Here is a 14,223-nt window from a genome sequence, read left to right as displayed (position 1 = left end):
ATTCTCTCAACTTTCAAAATTTTCCAAATTTTCTTGATTTTCAAAAGTTTAGAGAGCCGCTTCTTGCTCTGTGTGAGCAGTAGTTAAGAGGCGAGTATCATAATTTGGAAATCTTTCCATTTCAGTGAGGAAGTCTGATACCAGAAGACTAAAGCAATTTATTTCAAAACTTATATGTTACATGAAGCAACCAAAACCATGAGATACATTTCATATCACATTCCAGAGGTCACAAAGTACTCAATTTGAAAGACACAGTTTACAAACATATATAAGAAGCACTACTCTCTCAGGAAAGGATCAAAGCTTTCAAAGTTTTCATTAGGAAGTTCCTAGCTTTAAAGGTGCCAACTCTAATACTCCACTTTACTGATGCACTGAAAGGCTGTAAAACATAGTAGCAAAGAGTTGGTCATAAAAGAAATTGATGATTATGGATTATACTGTAGTTACATTTTGAAGTGAAATGGCATTGCAATATGAAATTATTTTGTTGCACTCTGAAGAAGATAAAAGTTGCAAAGCAAAATACAAAGTTAAAATATATTTGTGGCATAGATGATAGAATAGTAGGACTGAGAATAGGTGAAAGATTTGAGTCAATGAGAAACCCTATGCTGAAAAATATTTGCTTCATATCTATTTCCACAGCTCCTTCATCTTGCCTGTGTGGACAGTTACTGAGCTCCCCAACACCAGCGGCTCCAAAATATCTACTTACAGGAGCAAGAAAGTCAGACTTCCCCTTTCACAAATGACTTTAAATTCTGAAGCATGGAATACATTACATCACATTCCAACAGCAGTGGAGTACAAGTTTCAAACTGCTTAATTTCTGTTGTTCTGTCAGCTGAAGTTACCTAAAGTTAAGGTAGGCTTCCCTTAGCTGACCTCTTATAACACTTAAGGCTGGAAAAAAGTCTAAATCTCAAAGTGGGATGCAGATTACCTGTACCAGTGCTACCTGCCCTTAAAAAAAACAGGCTGTACCTCAGACTACTACTTCCTGAAGGCCTGGGGAAATCTTCGACAAACCCTCCCACTTTAAAAAATCCCATGAGACAGATGTGCTGAAAGCAGTTCCCTGGTTCAAGCACGGAGGTGGTCATGGTCTCTACCAAACATATTCTGGGGCACGCAGGAACTCCTTTCATCCTATGGGACAACCACAGCTCTCAGTACAGTTTGCTAGGGGACCTGGGAACCTCACCAAGTTGTTCCAAAGGGCTCCTTCAAGGTGTCCACTTTTCATAGAGACTGCCTAGAGTCCAAAGTGCCAAGTTCAGAGGCTCTAAGTACCCTGTTGACATCAGAAGCTTACAATTAAGTGTGCAACGCAAGTAAATTGCATACAAATAATCAAAATCTAAACAACTGTAAGAACAATACATCAGGCAGACTTCAACAACAACAAAATTCAAAGTTTTCTTTTCAAGTAATGAGGCAATAGTCAGTTGTATCAGTTTGCAGAGCATCTTTTAAGAAAATGTAAAATTAAGTTCTCCTAAATGGTAATAAAATTTAACATATCCTTAAACACAATATCCACGAAAGAGGTAATTTTTTTCTTGCAGTTTTATGTAGTTTCCTTTTATTTAATAGCATGTTTGCATTTGACCTATAGTATTTAAAACTTTTTCTAAATGTCTTTTTAGGATACAAAAGTTATTTCAGCCTTTTGGACCTGATTTTTCTGCTCCGGATCTGTTCCACCAGCATCTGTAATAAACTTCCAAAACCTTTTGAAATCTTACACCTTTCTTCACTCTATTTCCATAATCGACTGTAGTATCTAAAAAGCAATTGGGAATCCTTAGTATTTCCTTTAAAAAAATTAAGTCTGCAAATTCACAACTGGGTCTTGTTTTGTATCAATTCAGTAGCTATACTTTGGCTTTTTTGTATCAGGCAGATTGGTATAGGGGAGTCATAGGACCAATTTAAGCTCTAGCTTTAGGAAATACTTCTTTAGAAGGACCAGTTACTGGATCCACCCTTTCTAGTAACACTCCCAAAACCACCTTGTCAGGTGTAAGGGATTCCTGGTGGGAATGGCTGGGAGGAAGCACATACGTGTAAGGAATGAAAAGGGGTTTGGTCAAAGAGTCCTTTCAGTCCTTCACCTTCACAGTGGCCAACCTTCCAGCTGGAAAGAATGACCAAACACTGGAACCAAGCCAAGACTCAGACCACCACTGAGTCATGGGGTCCCTATTTCTTTTCTGTTTGACAGTCACACTGCACAGCAAAATATCAGATTGCATTTTTTACTCTAGTGGGAGTATTTGGCCTACAAAGCTGAATAATGCAGTGCAAATTTCAAACTTACTGAAAGAATTAGGAAAAGTTTTAAATTTATACCCTCACTAAGAAGATGAGGAATAAGAAGGACCCCTGGAAGTAAAGCACTGAAAGAAGAGGATGTAAAAAATAAGTAAATAAAGATCAGTAGAAAGTTAAAAATGTAACACTATTAGGAGGAAAATAATCCTACTTCAAGAACCAGTTACATTAATTGTGTCATGTTATATTTTGTGAAAAGATGTGTATATTTTTTTTGTAAGACTTTAATTGTTCTGGTTTCATTCTTGAATTAAAAAAAAAAATGGAAATGAGTAGTGAAGTAGCCTCAGTGGTGATGAAAGCTAAGGTGGTGGAGAGGGAGAAAGCCCAAGCTCAAGAGGAAGGTGAGGAGGAGCAGGGACTGAAAACATACTCATTGTCTAGAGCCTTAACTGAACCGCTGGGGATTTTTTTCTCCATTTTTATTGCTGTCCCTCCTCCTCTTTCTCCTCCTCTCCCCTCTTTCATCCTTCTCCTATCGCTTCCTTTTCTTTCATCCTTCTGAGCTGTGCCAATGCCAGGGGAGAGGTCCAGAGCAGGAGGGAAGGTTCAGTAAGTCTAAAATAAAAAAAAAATTACAAATAAAAGATAAAAAGGATCCAGAAATTCAAACGAACGCACCCAACATTTAAAAATATATTTTCCTCTGTTTGTCACTGCAGATGAGTGTGGCACAGGTCTCTATAGCTGGGCTGACTTTGATCTTAAAAGATCTGAAAGGGAAAACTAGCCAGTCCTATTCTGATTATAATGATATTTACAATATTCATTAATAATTGTGACCAAGTACAAAGAATTTCTGAACCCATTTTAAAATTTCTGAGATGAAATGTCACATTATATATGATGTTAAATTGTGCATCAAAATTAAAAAAATATATATGTGGCATTCCTGAAATAATTTATTTCCTTACCCTGAAATGTAATTATTTTTCTTGTAATCTTTCCTTTCACAAACGTGTCCCTAAATCCTCATTCAAGGTCCCTGGACCACCTACTCACCCAGAACAGCTGTCAGAGACATCACATAACAGAGTTTGGCTTATATGCCCTACTCTCACTGAGAAATTCAGTTGTGCTCATCTGTGTTTAACAATCTATGGTCATGAGACCTTTATATTCCCGTGACAACACTGTGCTCCTAACTCTGAGCAGAGACTCAAGAGTGAAAAGGAAATGTTATGGTGCATAAATGAAAGAGGGAAAAGAGGTGAAAACTTCATAAAGTCAGCAAAGGGTTTTATCCTTGTAAATCTGTTTTATGTGAATACTGCTCAGACAATGCATTTTTGAGGGACAGTACAAAAAACCTAAGTTAGAAATATAAATAGAATCTGAGGAACAAAGACGGAGACCAAGAGGTGGTGAAGTGTATAATGTGACATGGTAGCTGCAGCAGACAGTTTATAGTCCCCAGAGAATATTAATGTACTTATTTGAAGCAGTTATTTCAAAGTGCTGAGAACTCCAACTTTTTAACTCCCCTTCTCAATTCTGACAAGTCTGTAAGATTTCTGAGTCTGTACCAACCATTATATTGTAGCTGTTAGAGCTCACAGCTGCATCGTACTTTACCATGGTAGTAACATTGTGGTATTTGGGCAATTAAGTCTCGCTATGCTGAGTTTTGTGCGTACTCCTATAATACCAAATGGTTCATTTCTAATCTGGATTCAGCTTTAGTTCAGTTTCATACTATGCTGTCAGTGAAAAACATGGCCTATGCAAGCAGCTTCATGACCTTTGCACAGGCATACAGACAGCGCCGTGTCAAGACAAACCCTATAGAGGAAACATGTACACTATGTTCACATATTTCACTGCCTGTACAAAATCCTACAGAGAGCCCAAAAATATATTGAATGAAATAGCAGAATTTGTGGAAGAAGAGAATGATATCACAGCATACTAGGTAGTGGCACAGATTGGCCAGTGCTTTGGCATCCTGATACTCACCATGACTTGGGCCAAATCTAAACAAAGGCACTGAAGTAACTTTATCTAAGAGCTGATTTTACAGATGTTAACACTCAGTCTTCTAAAATTCCAATTTTCTCTAGAAAATTATCTGAGACAGATAAAAATAAAATCTATCTGGGTATTCAAAAGTACAGGTTTTACTGGAGTATTTTAAAACAAGAACATACATGAGGACATTAGTGGCATGCTACCAATAGCTAAATATTTCCCTACATTTCCTGAATCACCTCAGCTTACAAACTAAAAAGACTTTTTTAGTTTTAAAATCCCACTTCAGAGATATCTAGATCTTTCAAGTTCAGAATGTCTGCTGTTTGTTGGTCTGCTAATGATTTTTTAACACTGTAACTATACATCTTACATTAATTTACAAGAACAAAGTACAACTAGTTGATTCCATTGCCACCCACATAATCCTTGTTTCAATTATTGTCTGAGGTTTTCAAATGAGGTCCATAATGGTACCGAATAGCTCAAGCCCCTGGATTTTAGAATAGGACTCTGTGAGAACTCATTGAAAGATTGATTTTTGTCAGATTACATTACAAACAGACAGAAAACTGTGTAAAGCAAGAGAAAAAAGTGTGAAATCTTGGCCCCATCAGAAATCTTTGTGAATTTTGTCATAGCCCAGAATTGATCCAAAGTGTTTAGAAACACATTTACATTTCTGTAAAAAGAATTACTGAAGAAGTTGAAAATAAATTAAAGTAAAAACTTAAAGCCATGAAGATTCTAGTGGTCAAAAAATGATTGAACTAGATATTTCATTGAGAAATTATTATTTCAAGAGGTGGGAGGACTGGGGAGCATGAGATTCATCTCCTTTAACTTCGTCCATCAAAAAGTTAGGAATCTATTTTAAATGGACCATCTAGGTTCTCTCTCATCAGTGAAAAGAGAGAGGCGTTTTAGGAAGGTTGTTCATCTCAGCTGTCCATAGATGCCTCTTTTGGGATGTAATCTGTAATTCTCTGGAGGTGGCTATATATCTCCATTGACTACAAAGCCTTGAGCAACTGTGTTAGACTTCAATCACTAACTTTTAGATGGCTAAAATGATGACTAGCTCAGTTCTGAAAACCTATTTTTTAAACAACAAGGTTAAGTGAGATGAATCGAGCCTTTGTGTGAACCACTTTATCAAAAATCTACAGAAAAAAAAAGGTTTTGACATAAAATTTTGACCAGCATATGTATCACTGATTTTAATAGGACCAGGGTCTAATTCTGCACCTTTCTATTTCTACATCACCCATGGGAGCAGGGTACATGCTGATGAATGGTAACACGGAATGCTTTTCTCATAAAATGATAAACAACAAAAATAGTATCAATGTCCTGATATACTACCCCTGTAAAGCAAAAGTGGCATAAATGCAGTTTCTCTTTTCATTATGCATAATGTACATTAACTGTCTTCCACTTACAAGTGTGCAACTAGAAGATACTAACCTCTTCAGAGCCAGTCTTGCAGTTGTCCCATTTACAAAACTCCCATTTAACTGGAAGTTGTATATGGAGGAAGGAAACAATTACATCCTTCTTCTTCTGCAGTTTGGAAAACTACATTAGAAAACTGACCTACTGTGCAATATCTCAAGTGCTGGGTTTTATCCTGTGAAATCAGCGCCAAATACAAGATGAAAAACGAGATGATACTACTGATTTTTTTTGTTGTTGTTGTTTAGAAAAAAAAAATAATCCCTTTTATAGGTACCCAAACAGGAAGGGTTTTTTTTCATTATACCTTTGGGGGGGCTATTTCATAGACACTGCATGACAGTTTGCACAGCACATTTTTAAATCCTATATTACTTCTATCCTAATATTTATTGTATGAAAGATCTTTTGATAAAATATTGTAACTGGGTAGAATAACTTCTCTTTATAGAAAGTAATTCTGCATTACAAACCTAACTCAGAAGCATGTTGCTGCAATTACTAAAAGCACAATGTTTCATTGTAAAAACTCAGTGACTTACTACTGTAACTCCCTCCATTCACAATAATAGCTGTTAGCATTCAGCAAGCCCTGAGTGCAGGCCTGGTGTGCAAAAATGCACAAAACTATCCATGTTACTTCCATTCATATTGTTCTAATAAAGCACTAGAACAGTGCTAACATTTTAATGCTTCTGCACTCCATTACATTGCAAATATTTTAGTGCTTCTGCGCTCCATTATAACACAACAAAACAGAAACAGGGACTAGCATTCTCAACACAATACAAATATAATTCTTTGAGACAGAAACTCCAATTCTTCAGTCAGCCTAAAAATACTGCATGCAAGGTATACATGTGCAGCGTCTCCTCCAAACCATAAAGTTCCTCCTGTTTAGCAAGATGTGTTGTATCTATTTGACAATAGGTACTGTTCAACTTCTACGCAAAACGCTCAACAAAAACAGACACACCTTTTTTACTGAATGAACTGTGCTAACGTGATGCTTTTCTACAGAACAAGTTCAGCCTTGTTTCAGATAGGTGAAGAATCTCATTAATACTTGATTTGTGCCAGATATCCCCTTTTTGCTGACCCTGAACAACACAAAGCACATGCTTGACTCAGGGGAGGAGCTTGATGAAAGGAACCAGTGTGACTGAGCAGACTAAAATAAAGGCTGTTGGTATGGGGCACAGTAGGAAGACTGGGACCTGACTTTCAGCAAGTTATTCAATAATCACCAAGGTCCAGTAATTATCATTGTATCCTTTATGATCTATTGTTCTTTAAATAATAATAATGGCCTGTACTGGCTTTTATAAGTTATGCCTGTACAAGGGACTGTAAGCTGTTCTCAGAGGACCATAGAATTAAACATGGAAAGCATCAGCTATTTCCAGAGCTCCACATTGACTTGGTTGCTCAGAGACTGCACATCAGTAGAGGCAATAATCACTGACAGCAGGAGAGGGCCACCTGGGAAGGACCACTGATGTAAGTCAAGTTTAATCAGACCTTTGGGTATTTTAAGAGAAAGACTCATGAGTGTGCAAAGGAAAAATAAAGAGGCTTAGGAGTGTCATTCATATTCCACCATGTTCATGTTCATGTTCACTGTTGGTCACCACTCGTATAAAATCTATCTTTGCTTCTTCAAACCTCTACTATTCATGTCAGAGTAGAAATTATTATGCTTATTACCATAACCATGAAGGAACTACATCAGAGAAAAAAAACCAACTTTGTTCCTGAAACTGAAATGCAACTGCAGAATGGTTGAGCCCTGACATCCTGGCAGGTCAGCCAACACACAAGGAGCCAGGAGACACACAGGGATGTACCAGAGAGGCAATTTATTAATTCTATAGCTTTTGTGTAGCGGCAGTAGATAATATTGGTCTGTATAAGTTTACAACTGAGAAAGTTAAACTCTTAGTTATTAAACAAAAGTGTTGATTAAGTCCTGAAGGATAATTAATTAATGTAAGATTTCTGGTAATTCTCTATCACACTAAAAACCTCTCTAAAAATATCTATCTCCGTGATTCTATCTATTCATCTACCTATCGACATTTTTATTCCAGAACCCCATAATGATAAAAACACAGTAATTGTATTCACACTAAGCAACCTGAGATTTATTTAGCAATTTGAAGGCCTACTTAACTATTTTTTTAATTGTTGGCAGATGATTCAAAGAGATGGGAAATCACACTTCATTGTGCAAAAATAAACTTTCTCAGAAAATACTCCCAAAGCTGAAGTATAAATGCTTTTGAAGAATTAAATACATTGTAGAGATTAGAGTGTCATTTTGAAATAGAAAAGAGAAAAGAGAGAGGGAAAAAAGGTACAAATTATTCCAATCTATGTACGTGCAAAACAATAATCTACCAGCCATTTTACTCCAGTAATTGTTCAAAGATCATAAAATAAAATTGCTACCTTAACAAAGATGAAAATGTTCATATCACTTATGATTAGCATTTTGTTTTCTTCTGTCAGTCTGGATATGAGTTTAAGGGAGCTACAACCTGGATGACTACGCACAGTGTGTCACAGATTACATGATTTTTCATCAGGAAATATTCATCTTTAGCCTTGTATTCAGATATTTAAGTACTTAAAACACAGGATTGGGTACCAGAATTTGACAGAGCACTACATCCTCTAAGACCAAGGGAAGTTAAAATGTTCATCTGAGGGGAGATCTATTAATCTTTACAATCCCACACTTTAAGCACTATTAAGCTTTTTTATCTTTCAAAACTCGAAATGCAGGGAAGGAAGAAAATAGGAAAAATTGCACTGTAAAAGAGAAACAAACTCCTCATAGAATAATGCTTTAGAAGATTACAGAGCTAATAAGCGATCTACGAAGAAACTAATAGGGAAATTATATTTAAAAAACACTGTATCCAACTTTCACATTTATTCCTGATAGAAGGCAGTCCCTGATACAGCATTGCCTCCAGCCCATTCACATTCCCTTGGCTAGTATGAATACAAAATACTAAAACAATACGTAGAAGACTCTTGAGAGTTTAAAAATCAGAGCATTGCAGAAGAAATTCCCAAGAGTCCTCTGCTGCTACATTCTAACCAAAGAAATTCAGGTTGATTAGGCAGAGGGAAGGGAAGGTCTACGCGGCACAAAACCTATTTCACCAGAAGAAGGCGTGTCCACATGCAGCTCCAGGTGGAACCCTTCAGGCTGATGTGAGAGCCAGCAACTGGACCACCATGTTTGCAGCTGAAAGCAGAACAAACCAGGTGGGGTAGGAGAGAATTCAAATGCAGCTGCTCTGTTCCTTCTGCAGCACGACTTTGGGGAGAGCCAATCTCTACGTCCCCTCCCAGAGCCAGCCACGCTGCCGGGAATCTCTCCCAGTGAGCTCAGAAAACGAGTGAAAGCAGGCTGCAATTGCTCTCTAGAAATATACTCTGAAGAGCAAAGATGTGAAGAAAGAGCCTGACTGTTTAGGGTCAGCACTGGCACATAGAATAAAGGAGAATAAACTGTCTGAAAACAAATTTAGGACAGGAACAATGTTTTTAACATCCTGATTGAGGCTCTGTCCAGCCTTCAAGAGGTGCAGTAAGAGTCATACACCAGCTAAATTTAAACCGGAGCTTGCTGAATCTGAATAAAATAAGAAGACCAGACTAACATCACAGCAAACAGACTTGATGACTCCATAGGCCAGTCCAGTCCCCTCTCTAGAAAAACGTGAGAAGATATGCTTCTGTTGCCAGTTCAGGCCACTACAGGAGCTAAAAACATGTATTCATGAGTCAGCACACTGTGCACTATACAGTTTTCAACTTCTGTTCACCTGTTCATTTTTATTTGCAACTAAGTACTGTTAAGAGTAGCTAGTTATGGAATAAGAAAAGAAAAATTATTTTTCAAAGCTTTCAGTTTATAACCCTTTATAAAGATATCTTAAATTCCTATGCTTTCCTGGATATCAAAACAGATGTAAAGAAAAATAGATGTTATTTAAGACTGGACAGTCATCACTTTCAGAAATAAGGGCAGTACAAGTATATCTCATACTAAAGACAGAAATGTAATTATATCATCACTTGTAGAAACTAAGTTGCAGTTTGTAGGCAAAATTTTTATTTATCTCAAAAGGACAGTTGTCTTTGACATTAACTATGGCTTTCTAAAACATGCCTTCAACATCATTAGTCATAGCATAACTATGGAAGCACCGAGCCAGAACCAATTCCACCACTACAAAACCTACTCTGCCCACGTACTGCAGGAGGTAGAAGTATCCTCTTTCAAAATTAGCTCATTTATGCCTACTTTAAAATCCCTAGGTTGTTTGATATATAAGAACTTGTACAATATCAGACTGCTGCAAATGAAATGTATGTATATTAATTACCATGCTACTCAGACAACAGGTGCTTTGTGGATGAAATCTGGGTGCTAAAAATAGTGCATTCCTAAAACTTTCTTTCTCAGACTTCAAGATAAGACTAGGTGAGCAGGATTAAATCTTCAGTCAGCAACTATCTGTACAAAATTACACAACACACCTGCAATATTAAAAGAAAGGACAAAAGGAACATCATTCTGGAAATTGCTAGCCTTGTTACTTTATTTCAGTGGTCTAGCAGTATCAAAAATATTTTGCTAACCAGGAGTTCCACATAATTTAAAGAAAAAACTTAATTTAAAAATAGGGAGGGATGAAAATAAAAAGAGGGGTGGAGATATAAGTTTCAATCACTCTTGTTTTTAATGGCTTGCTTTCAAATTAAATTATAAAAAAATAAGCAGGTTGAGTCTTCTTAAAATATGGAGTATTGACCCAACAGTTCATAACTATTTTGGAGAAGTCATCATAATCTATCATGCAAATATCTCAACTGGTTTTTAGACACATGAATTATTGACCCTGTTATATTGCCAAAAGTATTTCATCATGTCAGAGCAGAAGTCATGCATAAATATGTGCTAAATATTTGTATTACATTTAAACTGGAAAAAGCCACTGGAAATACATAATAGTTACGTTTCTACAAAGATAAGTGAATTTATTTATTTTTCAACACTACTAATTGCATGATATATACACTTCTTATATACACTTTCTACTTTAAAGGAAGCTGTTAAGTTACAAGAATGTAAATATAAGAATTAGAAGATTCAAACTTCCTAATGCATTTGTAATTCTATGAATTATATTTGCTTATACAACAGTGACAAAAGAAATACATCCCCTGTAACTTACTTTAGTTTCCACATCTGAATACACAGTATATCTTTACAGTCAGTTACAGATCCCTAAAAGCTGTTTCTATAAAATACATTAAGCAATCCCATCACAATAAAGTAAGCAACAGAGAACACCACCGAACATTCTGTACTTCAACTTCAGCATAATATTGCACCATATTTCTTTCTGGGGAGAAAAGAAAAAAAAAAAAACAAAAACAAAAAACACCAAAAAACCAAAGAACAAAAACCACCCTGTCAGCTGGAAAAACCTTTCCAAATTGTACTTTAGAGAACCAATATCCTGTTTGTACATCGGGGTGGTCCCTGTTAACCATTTAGGTGCTCTCAAACAGAAGTAACAGTTTCTCCTCCAATCTGAACTCTCAGTACCATCACAGAAAGTAACAGTTTCTGACTCCCTATGAGCCAGTGGCATTATTAATCACCAAAATAAAAGGAAACACCTTCAAGCAAATATCAGCTTCTGACTAATCTCCATCCCCATGAATTAAATTCATAAGAGGCAACCTGCTGCCTTGTTTACACCTTTTTAATATGAGGAGCAGAAGTTGGATATAAGGGTTTTGCTGCCCTAGGGGCAACAAAATATGCCTCATGTGGCAGTGAGCCAGCTTTCTGAGGGAGCCTCCTTTGCTGTTTCACAGCTATTTTCTAATGGATAATTTTTAAACAGACACACACAAACACACAACAATACAGGGCCAGGGCTTTTGTTTTTGTCCTGTAAGTATTTGCACTCATAATGAGGATCTCCAGGTTCCATCCATGTTCGGTTTGGGCTTTACTTTTGGTTGTTTTGCCTTTTTTTTTTTTGTTTGATCGGTTTTTGGTTTTGTTTTGGTTTGGGTTTTTTTAAATGGTAAGGAGGAGAGGGGGGATGTCTGGATTTTTTTGCCCAGCTGCTTTCTCATCTATACAGCACAGCACAGCACATAAAACACCTCTCTTCAGCCTAACCGACCTAGGCTCAATTAGTGCAACATTTTGCACACATGCAAGCAATCACAAGGCACAGATATTTAGTCCAGTCGTCATGTGTACTGCACAGATACCTTTAGAAAGGGGTGGAAGGAGATTTCTTTAAAAAAAAAATCTCACAATGTAATTTACACAGCGTGGAAACGCCTACAAGGAGATGAAGTACCTGCACTGGGGAGATGTTCAGTTGTTCACTTCATCTTCCGTTGACAAGGAAACCAAATCGCACTTCATTCTCCAGGAAAACCTTCCACTGCCATCATTTGAAAATGTATTTATTTGTATATATGTATATATCTATCATTATCATCATCATCATGATAACAACAACCATCTTAAAACACTGCTGGCAAAAGAATAAAAAAGTCAAGGTGCAAAATGTGCAAAAGTAACGATCATCTCTTTGGCTTTCTGTTTTGCTTTGTTGTCTTTAAGGAGGAAAAAAAGTATTTAAAAATGATAACTGCAACACACTGCAAGAAAAGTTTCACATTATAAATAGGTATCAAAAACTGAAGAAGAGGAAAAACAAAAAACCCTGCTGATTGCACTGTCAAAAAGGAAAAACAAAAAAAGAAACAGTAACAAAAATAATAAAATTATTATCTTGCTCTGTGGCTTCCACCAGTATTGCAAGATTACAAACTCTGTGTAAACACTGCTGCAAAATGCACTTGCAACTCCCATCTCTTTATGGAAAAAAAAAAACTTAAAAAAACACCTAAAAATAAAAATAAAACAACACCAGAGAAAATCTTCTGCAAAAAGAGTTAGAAACATGCCTTTTCTCTTATCTTTAAAAAATAAGCATCATATTTCACATGGTTTTTCCGTGCCACAACAAAACCAGTTGCATATATAGATATATAGCTACTAAATGTATATCAGTTGTTGCTGGACTGGCAAGTCTGTATAATTAATATTATAATTTTTCATTCCCAGTGACTCCCGGCCCCAGCAGCACCTTTTGCTCACAGTTTAGTAACCATCGCATGCTAGGAAAAAAACTTGTCATCAGCAAAAGATCAAATCCATTTAAACAATAATCAAAGAGGAAGAAAAAAAAAAGAAGAAAAAAAAGAAAACAAAAAAAACCCAAAAAAAAACAAAAGGAAGAAAAAAAAACAGGACAAAAAAAGGAGGACAAGAATGTCAGCGGAAAGGTACTCACCGAGCGGGAGTAAAAGGGAGGAATAAAAATGAGAGTTACTATAAAATACAGTATGGCGGTGGAAGAAGGAATGAGGCGCTTTTTTTTTCTCTCCTCTCTAGTCTCTGCCTCCGGCAACCGCCACGTGATCCGGAGCCGGGCGGACTCGCAGCCGGGAGGGCGCAGCGGCGGCGGCGGCGGCGCCGGGCGCGGACCCAGCCCGAGCCCAGCCCGAGCCCAGCCCGCTCCGCTCCGCGCCCGCTGCAGCCGCCCGGCTTCGCCACCGCCCAGCGCTCGGCACCGGCACCGCACCCGCACCGCGGCGGGCCCGCTGGCCCCGGCAGGTGCCGCTCGCCCCCGCACTCACACCGCACCACTCACTCACTCACTCCCTCCCTCCCTCGCTCACTCCCGCCGAGCGCGGGCGCGCAGCGGCCTCGCGGGCGGGGTGCGGAGGCGGGCGCGTCCTGCGCAGCAGCGCAACTTGCTCGGCGGCGCTGCGCGAAGTTGTCGCCTGACGCCGCCCGCCCGCCTGTTGCCCTCCGGCCGCGGTGCCGCCGCCGCCGCTCCCCCGCTGCGGTGCCGCTCGGCCCCGGGAGCGGAGCGGAGGGGCGCCGGGGTTCGCCCGGGCGAGCGGTGCGATGCACCCGACAGCGGACCCCGAGGAGCGCCGGGCGCCGGGGCGTGTGCACTCGGGGTACCGCTCCCGCCGACCCGGCGGGAACGGAGGCACAGTGCGGGGGGTACCGAGTGTGTGCGCGCACGCAGGGGGCTCGCCCGTCGCCCGGCTCGCCGTCTGCACGGGGTGCCAGCCCTGATCCCCTGCCTATGTGCAGCTCTGGCTCAGCGTGGGTGCGCGGAGTACCCCGGCAGTCAGACAAGGCATGGAGGGGCATCCCCTCCGGTCACGCCAGCTCCGGGGCACCGCTGCTGCCGGTGCAGCGCGGTGGGGAAAGCGGAGGGTTCCCCTGTGCCACTCCTGCTCTAGTGTGTGCGCAGCTCGGGGTGTTTCCGTGCCGAGTGCGGGGGCTGCAGTCACTGTGGACCCAGTCATGTCTGAATA

General features: G+C 39.1%; 2 protein-coding genes across 5 annotated transcripts in view; both read right to left on the bottom strand.

Annotated features, from left to right (window-relative positions):
* The window catches only part of RALYL (RALY RNA binding protein like), a 374,398-nt gene extending 361,038 nt beyond the window's left edge, over window positions 1-13,360 (bottom strand). For 3 of the 4 annotated variants that reach the window (XM_051770390.1, XM_051770410.1, XM_051770401.1), the window contains exons 1-2: window positions 13,182-13,360; window positions 12,177-12,263 (exon numbers count right to left, since the gene is read on the bottom strand). The gene's annotated coding sequence lies outside the window, so the exon portion shown is untranslated. The remainder of the gene's footprint in view (window positions 1-12,176; window positions 12,264-13,181) is intronic. The other variant, XM_051770392.1, reaches the window with a different exon arrangement.
* The window catches only part of LOC127462039 (uncharacterized), a 542,224-nt gene that overhangs the window by 433,517 nt on the left and 94,484 nt on the right, over window positions 1-14,223 (bottom strand). The gene's annotated exons all lie outside the window — the stretch shown is intronic.

Source organism: Manacus candei, unplaced genomic scaffold (assembly GCF_025592945.1).
Source record: "Manacus candei isolate 608988 ecotype Guabito, Panama unplaced genomic scaffold, ASM2559294v1 h1tg000008l, whole genome shotgun sequence".
Lineage (NCBI taxonomy): Eukaryota > Metazoa > Chordata > Aves > Passeriformes > Pipridae > Manacus > Manacus candei.
Note: the sequence above shows the minus strand (reverse complement) of the source record. Positions and strands in the feature narration are given on the sequence as shown.